The sequence below is a fragment of the Xenopus laevis genome, chromosome 7L (assembly GCF_017654675.1).
Source record: "Xenopus laevis strain J_2021 chromosome 7L, Xenopus_laevis_v10.1, whole genome shotgun sequence".
NCBI lineage: Eukaryota > Metazoa > Chordata > Amphibia > Anura > Pipidae > Xenopus > Xenopus laevis.
The window spans coordinates 40,024,122-40,037,343 of NC_054383.1; positions in this window are offsets into that span (position 1 = coordinate 40,024,122).

The following is a 13,222-nucleotide window of genomic DNA, read 5'->3' on the forward strand; positions in this document are numbered from 1 at the left end:
TTGCTGTATTGTCAGAGAAGGTACAGGATAAAGCTTAGAGAATCAGCTGTATTTAAATTATGGGTTTTGGTCCCAAGTATTGTCTCAGGGTATCCCAAGTTATTCAGAGAACCAATCATTTACGAGAGGGATTGGTGAATCAGTGGGCAGCTTCCATGCTGAAAGATTACACTCATTATCAGCATCTGAACTGGAATGGGAATCGAAGGCAGCAATTTTAAACTGGAGGGCACAATCCAGAAGTGTACCTATGGGGCAGATTCACTAAAGGACGAATTGTCGCCAGCGAACACTTTACACACTTTGCTCCACTTTGCCAGGCGAAAATTCGCTAATTCACTAAAATGCGAAGTTGCATCCTCGGTGCCAAACACTGCTGACTTTTGGCTAGCGAGCGTTTCAAAGCAAAATGACGCTAGGGATCGCTTCTGCCTAGTGAAACGTTGTTAGTCCCTTTACGCTTAGGTCAAATTGAATAGGGCGGGTACATTAAAGTCGTATGGACGTCTTTATTAAAGATGTTGGTGCAAAACGTGGCCACTTTTTATTACAAATGCCTTTCTTCTAATGCCCTACACATGAGCCAACCCTAAAACAAATGTTCCATGCCCCTCAAATGTCTGGGGAAAAATGTTAACCCAAAAAAGTTCAATAGTTAGGACTTTTGCAGGAAATCCTGCTTAAAAAAAAAGGTTCCCAGTGTTTTTACAACTTGAATGCATTTTCGGCTATGATGTAACTGACATAAGATTGAGGAGGATGTAGCTTCATTTTATCAGATCACCTGGTCGGAGGTGGCGATGGCAACTCTAGCGAAAGAGGTAATGTTCTGTAAAATTCACACTTTAGAGAATTTGCGGTGTAGCAACCGTATGCCAGAGCGACAAGTCCCCTGGCGATAGAGAGCAAACAATAGTGATGGTCCTGTTTGCTAGCGAATTGTCACCTACACCTGTTAGTAAATTGGCAACGTCCCTGCGGATGGGATTTATGGCGAAATGTCGCTAGCGTTAGCCACTTCTCCCTTTAGTAAATCTGCCCCTATGTGTAGAATATGACTGCCCATAATGTGGTCATGGAGACTGGAGCAAACTAATATCTGTCTGACTGAATGGCCTTGTTGGGGAGGGAATGTCTCAGCTGACACTTGTGCTTGGCCACATAAGTGACTGTTCATCACACTGTCTGTGAAAGATGCCCATATAACAGTGGATATATATATATATACAGTATATATTTATATAACCCTGGAATGTGCAATAGAGCAGTTCCAATGGAAATCTATTAAATGTTCATGTTACAGCCAGAAGAACTTAAGAGAAAGTGCAACAGGATTAAGTCACTTGTCAATGGCAAATTAGTGCAAATGGCACGTGGGTGCACTCACTCACCCAGATTTATTTCTTCCTTGAGTCATTCATCACACAGACAATTCTAGTAACTACTTCTAGGAAAAAAGAAGATTACAATTTGCAGTTGAAGTGTGGGTAAAGCTGTCCATTTTTAAAATGCAGGGCACACTCAACATACAGTTCATTTTAATGGTGATTATTGTGTTATTTACCAGAATAACATTGAGCGTGAGACTGAGGATCCACATGGCATATCTATAAAGGATATAGTTGTGCATCTTCTTTGGAGTGTATGGACCCAAGCAGTGCATGGTAGGATTTCAAAATCCAATTTCTTCTAATTTATATGCATTTTTATTGTGTGAAAACGGAAAAAAAAATAGACATTTAACATAAATGAAGGTGTCTATGGGGCAAATTTACTTACCTTCGAAGTTGCGCCAGCGTTGACTTCGCTGCACTTCACCAGGCGTAGATTCGCTAGGGCTGCGCAAATTCACGAAGATCCGAAGTTGCGCACAAGTTACCGATCGTTTGCGAAGTTGCGTTACAATCAGTGGTTCGAAGTTACGCTATCGATCGGAAAAATAGAAGTTTGAATGGACATGTATGCTGCAGCAAATAAATAACACTACACAAGGCCAGGGAAACTTAATAAAATTATAAAGAGGTGTTCTAATGCTCTACACATGTGCCCACAGTATAGTTTAGGTGCCATATGTTAACAAAAGTAGGGGGGAACGAGGGTACCCTAAAAAAAATTATGATCTTTTTCAGCCTATCACCCTATAAAAAGTAAAAAAAAAGCTTTTTTTGGGACTTACAAAAAATTTTAAAAATTTTTTGTACAAACTCCTATCTACTCTATTGCACTTCGACTGGTCTGACCTGGCGAAGTAAACTCTGGCGAAAGAGGTAACGTTCGGGGGAAAAAAAACTGCGAAGTTGCACTAGTCTATCTACTTCGCTAGCGAATTTTCGCCAGAGACACTTTTAGTAAATTGGCGAAGTGGCAAAATTACGTAAGGCTGGTGAATTTTCTCTAGCGTTAGCCACTTCGCCGGTTAGTGAATTAGACCCATGAGTCTAAAGCAACTGGACTTTGGACTGGAGTATTCTTGAAAAAGTTTCTTATGTTTAACTAGAACTAAAGTTGAACTGATGAAGAAACAACTCAGAATGAGGGGTGAAATGTTTTTAAGAATACTCAAAGTCCAGTTGCTTTAGTCTTATTGTAAATAAAGGTGAAGTCTCTGGCAGAGGGCAGAAATCTTTAAAGAGACCAAAGAGCTTTCCCAACTAAATATCCCTATCCTAGAGTTTGGGTATATTTAGCGGACATGCACCTTGGGTCTAGCAAAACTGCAGCACTGCTATTAGTAGGTGTAGATACAATAAGAGGCAGATTTATTATGTTGTTTTAAAACAGAGGAATAATTTGCCACACATTGGCGTGTAAAAAAAAACCAAAATGCAAAAATGGTGTAATCGTTTTACGTTCATTTTCTTTGAGCAACATCCACCTGAAGATCCAGAAATGAGCACGCACTCCTACGACACACCAATTTGGATACAAATTTGATCTTTATTCCATAGATTAAAAATAGATGTCTTAACGCGTTTCGTATCTAGAGATACGTAATCATAGGCACCACTTCCACTTGAACGTACTTACAAAGGTCTGAAGCAGTGTAAAATAAAGGTGGTGAATCTGGCGTTCGCGTAGCATAAAATAAAAGACACCTTGATAAATTTCCCATGCGTTTTACACAGTATAATAAATAAGCCTCCAAAGGTACCAAAACCATAAGTATTATTATTCAGTTTAGGTTATTTGTTTACTTTCTTAACATCAGAATCTGAATATACATAGGCATTTGTATAGATTTCCCTTAGATCTCCTGTATATGAGTGTGTTTCTGCTGTCCTTGCAGACATTGGGTTCTTGATGAACAAGGGCTACAGAACCCAAAATGATGTAGATGCTGTAAAATCTGCTTATTATTGCTTACAATAGTGGCCCTTGCAAACAGCCAATTTTGTTTGTGTGCTTCTAGGATCACTGCCCAGTTTCAATACAGTTGTATTTAATTTTATAATTTAAAAATTAAAAATTGTTTGACCATCCTTGAATGTTGCCTGGGTCTGTATCAACTGATTTCATGGGAAAAAGGTGCTAGAAAAGCCAACAAAAAAAAGTCTTCACTGTGAATGTTAGCGCTGTCTAAACATTGGCCAAAGAAAAAAGGGTCAAATCCAATAAATATATATATTACAGTATGGTAAGGATCTTAGTTTTACATGTAGATTTATGTCATCTAGAGACTTGGCGCTACATGTGCAACCCATAGACACACAGAGTAAATACAGTCAGTTTGTTATTGTTACTTTTCTATGTCCTAGAGCAGTGATCCCCAACCAGTAGCTCGCAAGCAACATGTTGCTCTCCAACCTCTTGGACGTTGCTCTCGGGATCCTCAAAGCAGGTGCTTATTTTTTAATTCCCAGCTTGAAAGCAAGTTTTAATTCAATAAAAACCTAAGTATAGTGCCAAGTAGAGCCTCCTGTAGGCTGCCAGTCCACATAGGGGCTACCAAATAGCCAATCACCGCCCTTATTTGGCACCTTCTTATCTTTTGTTGCTCCCCACTCTTTTTACATTAGTATGTGGCTCACAGGTAAAAAAAAGTTGGGGACCCCTGTCCTAGAGACAATCCTTCTTACATGATCTAGCCCTCTACTGTTTTAATTGGTCCGTATTTAGAAGAAGACACAACTCTACTAACACTGATACAAAATCACATTGTATATACCCATTATCCAGTTTTGACATGCTAGATAATGCAAATAATTAGCTACTCGTCTCACTGCTGGCTCGTTATACTGTATAAACCCTAAGACAAGAAATGCAGAAAAATGCCTACCCTTTTAGCATAAATGGTGCTCTTTTAAACCAGTTCCTGATGTCAGTAACAATCCGGGACTGCGGGCTGAGTTTTCAAAATCTGAACTGTCTGGCAAAAAACAGGACAGTTGGGAGGTATGGGTAGTCCTTAGACTCCTCCACATTTTCCCACCACCATAGAAGCCCTGTTTAGTTGGTCTGTGTGTGGCACATCAGTGATATCTAGGTCATTTTTTATCCTTTTTCTCCCTTATAATTTTCTTAGTTACACTACCCTGAGGGCCATTGTTAAATAGCAGTCTGTGTTATCCGATCACTTTGGGCATTTTCTATTTCTTTTTGGTCTTTTTATTTTTTTCCAATGCGAGTTCCAAGTGGGAACTGTGGGGCAAAACTTAGTTTAGATAGGAAATACAGGGTAAGTTAGTTACATTTTAACATTCTGGGGCCCATTTACTAACAATCGAATTTCAATTTTTTCCAAGAAACTCAAAAGATTTGTGATTCTCCCATTTTCTTTAAAAAGCTCTAAAAATTTGAGCTTTATTGAGTGTAGAAAAACAATAATACAAAACTTTGCCAGGTAAAAGTTGTCAAGGTCCTACAGAAGTCAGTGGGAACTGCGCTGATCGTATTGGACCGTTTTAAATCAATTCAGACTTTTAAAGGATTTCGAGGTATTTATTTTAGTGCATTATTTTCTGTTCGTACTATTCAGATTGTTTCATTAATTCCATGACATATTTTTAGAGTTTGTGAATTTAGTCGTGGTCTAAAAAAACTCTAAAACCACTATAATCTGACCTTTGATAAATAGGCTTCTCGGTTAACTTTAATGGGCATATTTATCAAGGATTGAATTTTGAATTGAAAAAACATTGAAATTCAAATTCAAAAATACAAACCGAAATTAAGTCAAAGTGTTTTTTTTTTGTTCGAATCGGTCCGTATTCGGCCAAATTCGAATCGAATGAATCGAAGGAATATCACATTCAATCAAATTCGATTCGAAGTTTTTCCCCAAAGTCCACCAATTGACTCCAAATAGGTTCTAGTAGGTCTCCATAGGCTAAAACAGCAATTCGGCAGGTTTTAGATGGCGAAAAGTCGAAGTACATGATAAATTTCGATATTCAAATTTTTGAATTTGTTTCAAATTTGAATAGAATTGGGACTATTCCCCAGTCGAAGTACACAAAAAATAGCTCGGTTTGGATTTTTTTTCACCTTGACTTTTGATAAATCTGCCCTGAAGTATGTTATAGAATGGCCAGTTCTAAGCAACATTTGAATTGGACTTGTTTACTTTTTTTTATAGTTTTTTTAATTATTTGCCTTCTTCTTCTGACTCTTTTCAGCTTTAAAATGGGGTCACTGACCCCATCTAAAAACAAATGCTCTGTAAGGCTACACATTTATTGTTTTTCTACTTTTTATTATTAATCTTCTATTCAGACCTCTCCAATTCATAATTCGGTCTCTTATTCATATCAATGCATGGTTGCTAGGATAATTTGGACCCTAGCAACTAGACTGCTGAAATTGCAAACTGGCGAGCTGCAGAACTCAAAAACTGCAAATGATAAAAAATGAAAACCAGTTGCAAATTGTCTCAGAATATTACTTGCCACATTTTACTTAAAGTTAATTTAAAGGTGAACAATCCCTTTAATTCAGTGCACTTTTAGGTGGCGAATAGTCAAAGAGGAATTGTTCACAGGGTCCAGGTATGATAAATTTCGAATTTGAATTCGAGTTTGGATTATTACCAACTCGAAATTCAAATTTCCAATTCGAAACTTAAAGAGGAACTCCGGCTTCCAAACCAAAATTTGATAAAGAGGCCCACATAACCGAGAAACCCCTAATATACCCATCACAGTTACCTGTTTCTTCAAAAAGTATGAATAAATGGCATATTCTATGCTGAAATCCAACTGTTTAACATTTATTTTCTTTCTGCATCATTTGAAATCGTGGCAGGGAAGGAGGTACTAAACACTGATGTTACAAATTGTAAAAACTTCTCCACAGCTTACAGACAGCATGCAGGAACTACATGACCCACAATGCATTGCACTGTGATGTTCCTTTCCTTATTGAAATCAGTGTGCAGGGAATTGTGGGGTGTGGAGGATGCAGGCTGAGTACAAATACAAAGTAACAGTAACAGCCAGCTCAGCAAAGTAGTCAGATAGATCAGCAGGAGAGCAGGGGAACTGTCAGAAACCATTAAAAAGCATGAAAAGTCTGAATATTTTTTAAATGATGTATATTCTAAAGTTGCTTGAAATTATGTTTGCTTTTTTAAAAAGCTTAAGTTATGTTTATGTGGAGTTCCCCTTTAACTGAACGTGTCACATGCTGACTGGCACCAACCTGGCAATCCTTAGGTCAGATAAACTATCAGATACATCTACTCTATACCCAAAAGCCTGAGCTTAAAGGACAAACATGAGAGAGCACAATAATTAGACAGTTGTTCTGCAATGCCCTTTCCCTTACTTACTGTGGGAACTGTATGGCTGTGCTATGGCACAATTACATCAAACGACAGCTGGTTTCTCTCTCTGTGTGAAATGTAAAGTTATGTAAAATATATGTCTGCTTTACCAAGAAAAACACATTCCTGGCCTCCAATGAATCTGCATCGGTTTCCATGAAAATAGTCTTGTTCACGCCGTAATGGGCACTGTTTTCATATAGGCTTTGGGCTTTATAGTGTCAACATCAGCCTTGATTATTTGTCTCTTTCTTACGTCAGCCAGCGTTTATTATTATCAATCATTATCATTTTAACAGTGATTATAAATGTGACTTTATTGTCAACACCCTTGACGTTTCACTGCTGCATAGTTCACACCTCTAGGTGCCTTGGAAAATAATATTTCATTCTGTGGTGGGTAACCTTAACCATGTCTGCTTGGAAAGAGGATACAGATTGAGAGGAAGTCTAACCAGTTTCTAGTATAGTCTAGGAGAGCTGCTGGGGAGTCTGGAGGGGGAGGCCAATCCTCAAGAGATGTCGGGAAGGGGCAACAATAGGACGTGTTCTTTTCAGGGCTATAGGGAATAATGGTAAAGCAATGAAAGCCTAGAAACATTTACAGTAGTTGGAAGGTGTTAGATTAGGAGTGTACTTGCATATACATAGATTTTTTTACACTTATTTAAAAGAATTTGCCTTGCCTTGTTTTCTTGAATTTATTATTTTATTGTATTTACTAAAGATATAAGATCCATTATCCAAAAAGGCATTATCCAGAAAGCTCAGAATTACGGGAAGGCCATCTCCCATAGACTCCATTTTAATCAAATAATTGAGATTTTAAAATTAAATGTATTTTTCTCAGTAATAATAAAACAGAACCTTCAGCGGCGTAACTACAGTGTGCCTGGCCCGCTTGCAAAAAAATCTTTGGAGGGCCCAGCGCACTACACTTCCCAACCCGCCCACTCCCCGCCTCATGCCTACCCACTGCTCACCCCCTCCATCCCAGCACCGGAGCAGCCGACATCCCCCTTCACCTGTCAAAGGTAAGATAATGGCTGGGGAGGGGGGGGGGTTCCATGTAACTGCAGAAGAAGCGAATCCTGCAGTCCGGGCCGCCCTGCAATTGCGGGGTCTGCTTCCTCTATAGTTATGCCACTAAATACCTTGTACTTGATTCCAACTGAGATATAATTAATCCTTATTGGAGACAAAACCATCTTACTGGGGTTATTTAATGTCTAAGTTAATTTTAAATAGACTTAATGCATTGTGATCCAAATTACATTACATCCCTTATCCAGAAAACCCCAGGTCCTAAGCATCCTCCATAACAGGTCCCATACGTGTACCAAGACTAATAGTAGGGGATCCATTAAAGTGAGCAATGCACCAAATCGGGAATTTTATCTTATGATTTACTTTTTCAGCCGAATTCTACCAAATTGCACAGGTCACTTTATATTGTATATTTTAATGAATCGTAATAGTAAACCCATTATTGCTCAAATTGATTAGAACGTTGAGAGTGAATTTAATTAATTTATGAATGAATTGGAATCCTTATAAAACACTGGCACCTTAAATTAAATTGATTGAATAGGGAGTAATTAACTCCGAATTTTAATTCTAGTGGTTATCGATTTTGTTAAACCTGAATAAAATAACAAACGATACCAATTGATACGTTTTTTTCTATTAAAAATATTTATTTATTTATTCGCAGGGGGCCTTGTATGCTGTTTAGCACCAGATACCTGAAAAGGTTGATGGAGTAACAGGTGAGCGCTCTAATTTCTGTGTTAAAAATATTTATTGTGAGGTCTTTGAAGGTGAATGTTGCACATGGTTTGTTATATCCAGTAGAGAGGAGTTAAATTTACCAAACCACATAATAAGCAACATTGTTATTTACTAACCTGGTGTTATCAGCTTATCTTAAAGATTGTAAACAAAGTTTCAAGTCGGACTATTGCAATAAGATAAGGGTACCCTTTTCCAAACCATATAACGAATTGAAACTAAATTATTTTTTGAGGGAAGTGTTCGAATTATGGAGGCGTAGTAATCGATACAGTTACAAAACAAGGTTCTTTTTCTTTCCTTCTCTCTTTTCATTAGAATTCTACCAAATCTAAAGCGCCCACCGTAGTAACAAATCATCAGAGAGGATGCCATTATTTTTATTTTGCTCAAATATGAATTTGAACGTTAAAGGAAAACTATGCCCCCAAAATGAATATTTAAGCAACAGATAGTTTTTATCATATTAAGTGCCATATTAAAGAATGTTACAAAACTGGTATATATATTTAAGTAAATATTGCCCTTTTACATATCTTTCCTTGAACCACCATTTCGTGACGGTCTGTGTGCCGCCTCAGAGATCACCTGACCAGAAATACTGCAGCTCTAACTGTAACAGGAAGAAATGTGAAAGCAGAAGACAGAACTCTGTTAATTGGCTCATGTGACCTAACATGTATGGTATGTTTGTGTGCACCGTGAATCCTATGATCACAGGGGGCGGCCCTTATATTTTAAAATTGCAGTTTTTTATTTATGATTACCCAATGGCACGTAATGCTAAAAAAGAGTATATTATTGTGAAAATGGTTTATTTACATGAAGCTGGGTTTTATATATGAGCTGTTTTATGCAATATCGTTTTATAGAGACCTACATTGTTTGGGGGGGTATAGTTTTCCTTTAAGGGCTGAATGTGATGTATATGAATTCATTCCATACTTTACTGTAACTCTTTAATCAATGGAGACGAAGTCAGTTTTCCTCCTGGTCTGAAAATCAGCTGACTTCTGCTACATTGTTTCAGGACCAGAAGGACAGAGAATCTAAACAGCCAGACAGAAACTGCTTCCCATAGTAAATCCATTTACAAAAAAAACACTGAAAATATTTAATAAATGTTTTTTGAAATGTTACTTAAAATTTCATTTTTTTTTCATTATGCAAAAAAGCCATTTTTGAGTGGAAATCCCCTTTAAAAATGGTCAAGGTTATGTTTTTATTTATAAAGATACAGTATGTACCCAGTGGCCCCTCTGGACATGTGCTGGCCGACCTATAAGTAAGAGTGAGTGAGGGCGAATGTTTCCAGCAGCAGATTTCAAGCTTGATGTCTACTGACCACTGATAAATATACAGATATTGGCATATTTTTAAAGTGTGTTAAAGCCCTATAATCGGTAATGTTATTGGAGCTCTCTAATTATATGGATGAAGGTCAGAAAGTGCAGAGTCTTATAGAATAGCAATTTAATCAGTCAGCCCCACATATGCATATTTTCGTTCACTCGCATTAACTCTAATTCAGTTGGGAATCTTCAATGCTGGTCATGGTAGTAATGGGTTAGGCGGAACCATAGATTGCAATGAAAATATCCAGGATGTAAGTTGCTATGTTCTGATAGGTTAGCATTGTGACTGCCCTGTCCCTTCCAGTCTTGAACGTATTTGCTCTGCTACCATTAGACAGAGGACAGCTGTTGAGCTCATATTATACCTCTATGGCTGAAGATCACATGGGTGTTGTCTTGGAATGGGCCTACCAGAGACTGTGATATTCACAGGCCACTCTCATAGCAAGTAGATACAGATAGGGATACATATGGTGTTATATATTAGAAAGGCTTATGATGGAAATCTGAAAGCCGTACCCCCAAAGTCTTTAAGAAAGATTCAGCAGTATACCGAACCGAATCCTAATTTGCATATGTAAATTAGGGGTGGGAAGGGGAAAACATTTTTTTCTTCCATGTTTTGTGACAAAAAGTCAAGCGATTTCCCTTCCCGCCCCTAATTTGCCTATGCGAATTAGGATTCGGTTCGGCCGGGCAGAAGGATTCGGCGGAATCTGAATCCTGCTGAAAAAGGCCGAATTCCGAACCCAATCCTGGATTCAGTGAATCCCTAGTGTAAATAAGAAAGGGTTGATGACAGTTGTCCATGGGTGGGGAACACTATGACCCACTGGGAGACCCTCTGGTACTCTGGCCAGTCTTTACCCTGGTGTTAGGGCAAAATAATTACAACTATATTATAATATTTTTGCTTCTCCAGTTTTTTTTTAACACATTGGGCCAATGGTTTTCCCAGTTCCCTATAACTTTATACATGCTGAGATATCTTTTTTTCAACTGGAGTTGCCTAGAACTGAAACCAACATTTTTGGACTTACCAAGCCTATAAACAAGTGCATAAAAAAAAATACGTAAGTGCAAGAATTTGACTATGTCGGGAGGACAGAATAGAGGGTGAAATTCTTACTACTAATATTTCTCCTTAATAGTATGTTTGCACATGATCTGGCAGCGCCATCCTCTTTAATCTTTTCTGAGTCAGCAGGCGGTGTGAACATTCCAGAAATGCCTGCAGACAGTGGAATCACAATTACCGACCATTATGGAGCCCTGCCATAGCAAAGCAAAAGAGAGTTTTGTGGGATTGTACACAGAGCGAAGGTGAACTCAATGGTACAAATGCAGATTAATTGCTTCATATGACAATGTTTTTCTTTAATGAATTTAAAGGCATTTTAAACATAAAATATACAAAAACTACAAAGGACAGGGCAGACCTAAGCCATTTGTAGGTGTTTTGTAGGCATATATCTGTATATAAATGTGGCCACTCACTGCCCTCTTGGAGTTCAGTTGTTCTTGAGGAAACAAATGTAGACTTATAAGGAAAACAACGGTTCTCTTCTGCTTACAGTCTATTATACTGTTTGTTCCACATGGGACTGTTTGATCTACATGCATTACTTGTCTGCTCCTATGAGCTGAATTCCAAATGGTAGAGTTCTGCACAAATCCAGTAGGACAAACCCAGGCCCAACCCGGACCCTCTGACCAGCAACCCACACACGCCACCCAATATGTTCCCTTACCTAGACTTGCTACCCAGCCTGCCCACAAATAATCACCTTACGTCACACCACAGCCTAATCAGTTGGGCAATGGGACAAATTGAACACTAGCCTCGGGAGAGGGTAGGAGGAACCAGTTCTGCACCCAGATGAGCCACCCACAGAACATCCATGTTCTGGCTCCAGCGGAGCCACCCTCAGACTACCAACACTTTAAGGGAATCTGACATTTCTGCTCAAAACTCAACCTCTTTGCGAGTATTCCCGGGGTACCAGGCCTGATGCAGGACTCTACCAAATGGTATTGTATACTTGAATTGAAATCATTCTTCTAGCCTTCCGGGATAAAGCATCAGCCTTGTTGGAATTTGAGTTTATGCTATTGGTTGAAAGGCTAAGAGGCCGAGCAATCAGGAAGTACAAATAGGAATAGGCACAAATAGAAGTATAAGCAATAAAATAATAATAAGTGCATGCTACAAAGTGCACAATTACTGGGAGCAGCCTGGACTAAGTTACTGGAACTAGGAACAGGGGTTGGACATTCTTGTAAGATTGCCCCATTTCTTAGGTTGACCTTTACAGATATTCCTTATAATCCCTGCAATTAGACAGTGGTTTGCTGCTCTGCTTTGGACAATGGGCTATACAGACCTAATGAGGGACAGATGCTGCCAAAAAAAAAAGACATTTAGGATGAGTCAAGATATTTACTACCGCTTCATATGGATTTCAGCATTCTTCTTTCTTAGCAAACCTCTCATTCTTAAGTACAGAAAATAGTGCATCTCATTATATTGCTAATGATAATGAATAGACATTATGGTCATCGAAAAAATTCAGAGGTGAGCTAATTTAAAGCCACAGTCACCTTATTGAAAGTAGCCAACAGCATTGAGCACATAGAGCTCTGCTTGATTAGCTGGTATAGATGGGGTATGGATTCTTTCTTGCCACTTCTTAAAAGGAACCTGTCACCCTAAGAAATAATTCCAAATCCCTTTCTATTATGTTACATGAGCAAAATAAACTTTTCTTACAGTAAGGGGCCCATTTACTAAGGGTCGAAGTGAATTTTCGAATTCAAAAACTTCGAATTTCTAAGTAATTTTTTGGTACTTCGACCATCGAATAGGTCATAATTCGATTTGAATTGAAAAAAATTTGAATAATCGACCATTCGAAAATCGAAGTACTGTCTCTTTAAGAAACTTCAAATTCGACACTTCACCACTTTAAACCTGCCGAATTGCTATGTTAGCCTATGGGGTCCTCCTAGAAACTATAGCCAGTATTTGGCTAAGTTTTTAGAAGTCAAAGGTTTTTTTTGGAAAATTGTTTGATCGTGAATTCGTTTTAAGATGGCTAAATTCACTCAAAAAAAAAAACTTTGACTATTGAATTTATTTTACCACTTCGAAATTCAACCCTTAGTAAATGTGCCCCTAAATATATTATTTAAATATTGTTTCCTTCAGTCATGGAATTCACAATCACAGCAAGCCGGCAAGTTTTGTGGATCACCACAAAATCTTGTGTATGAGCAAAAATGGGGGACCTAATGCCTATGTGCAGAGCCCTGTACA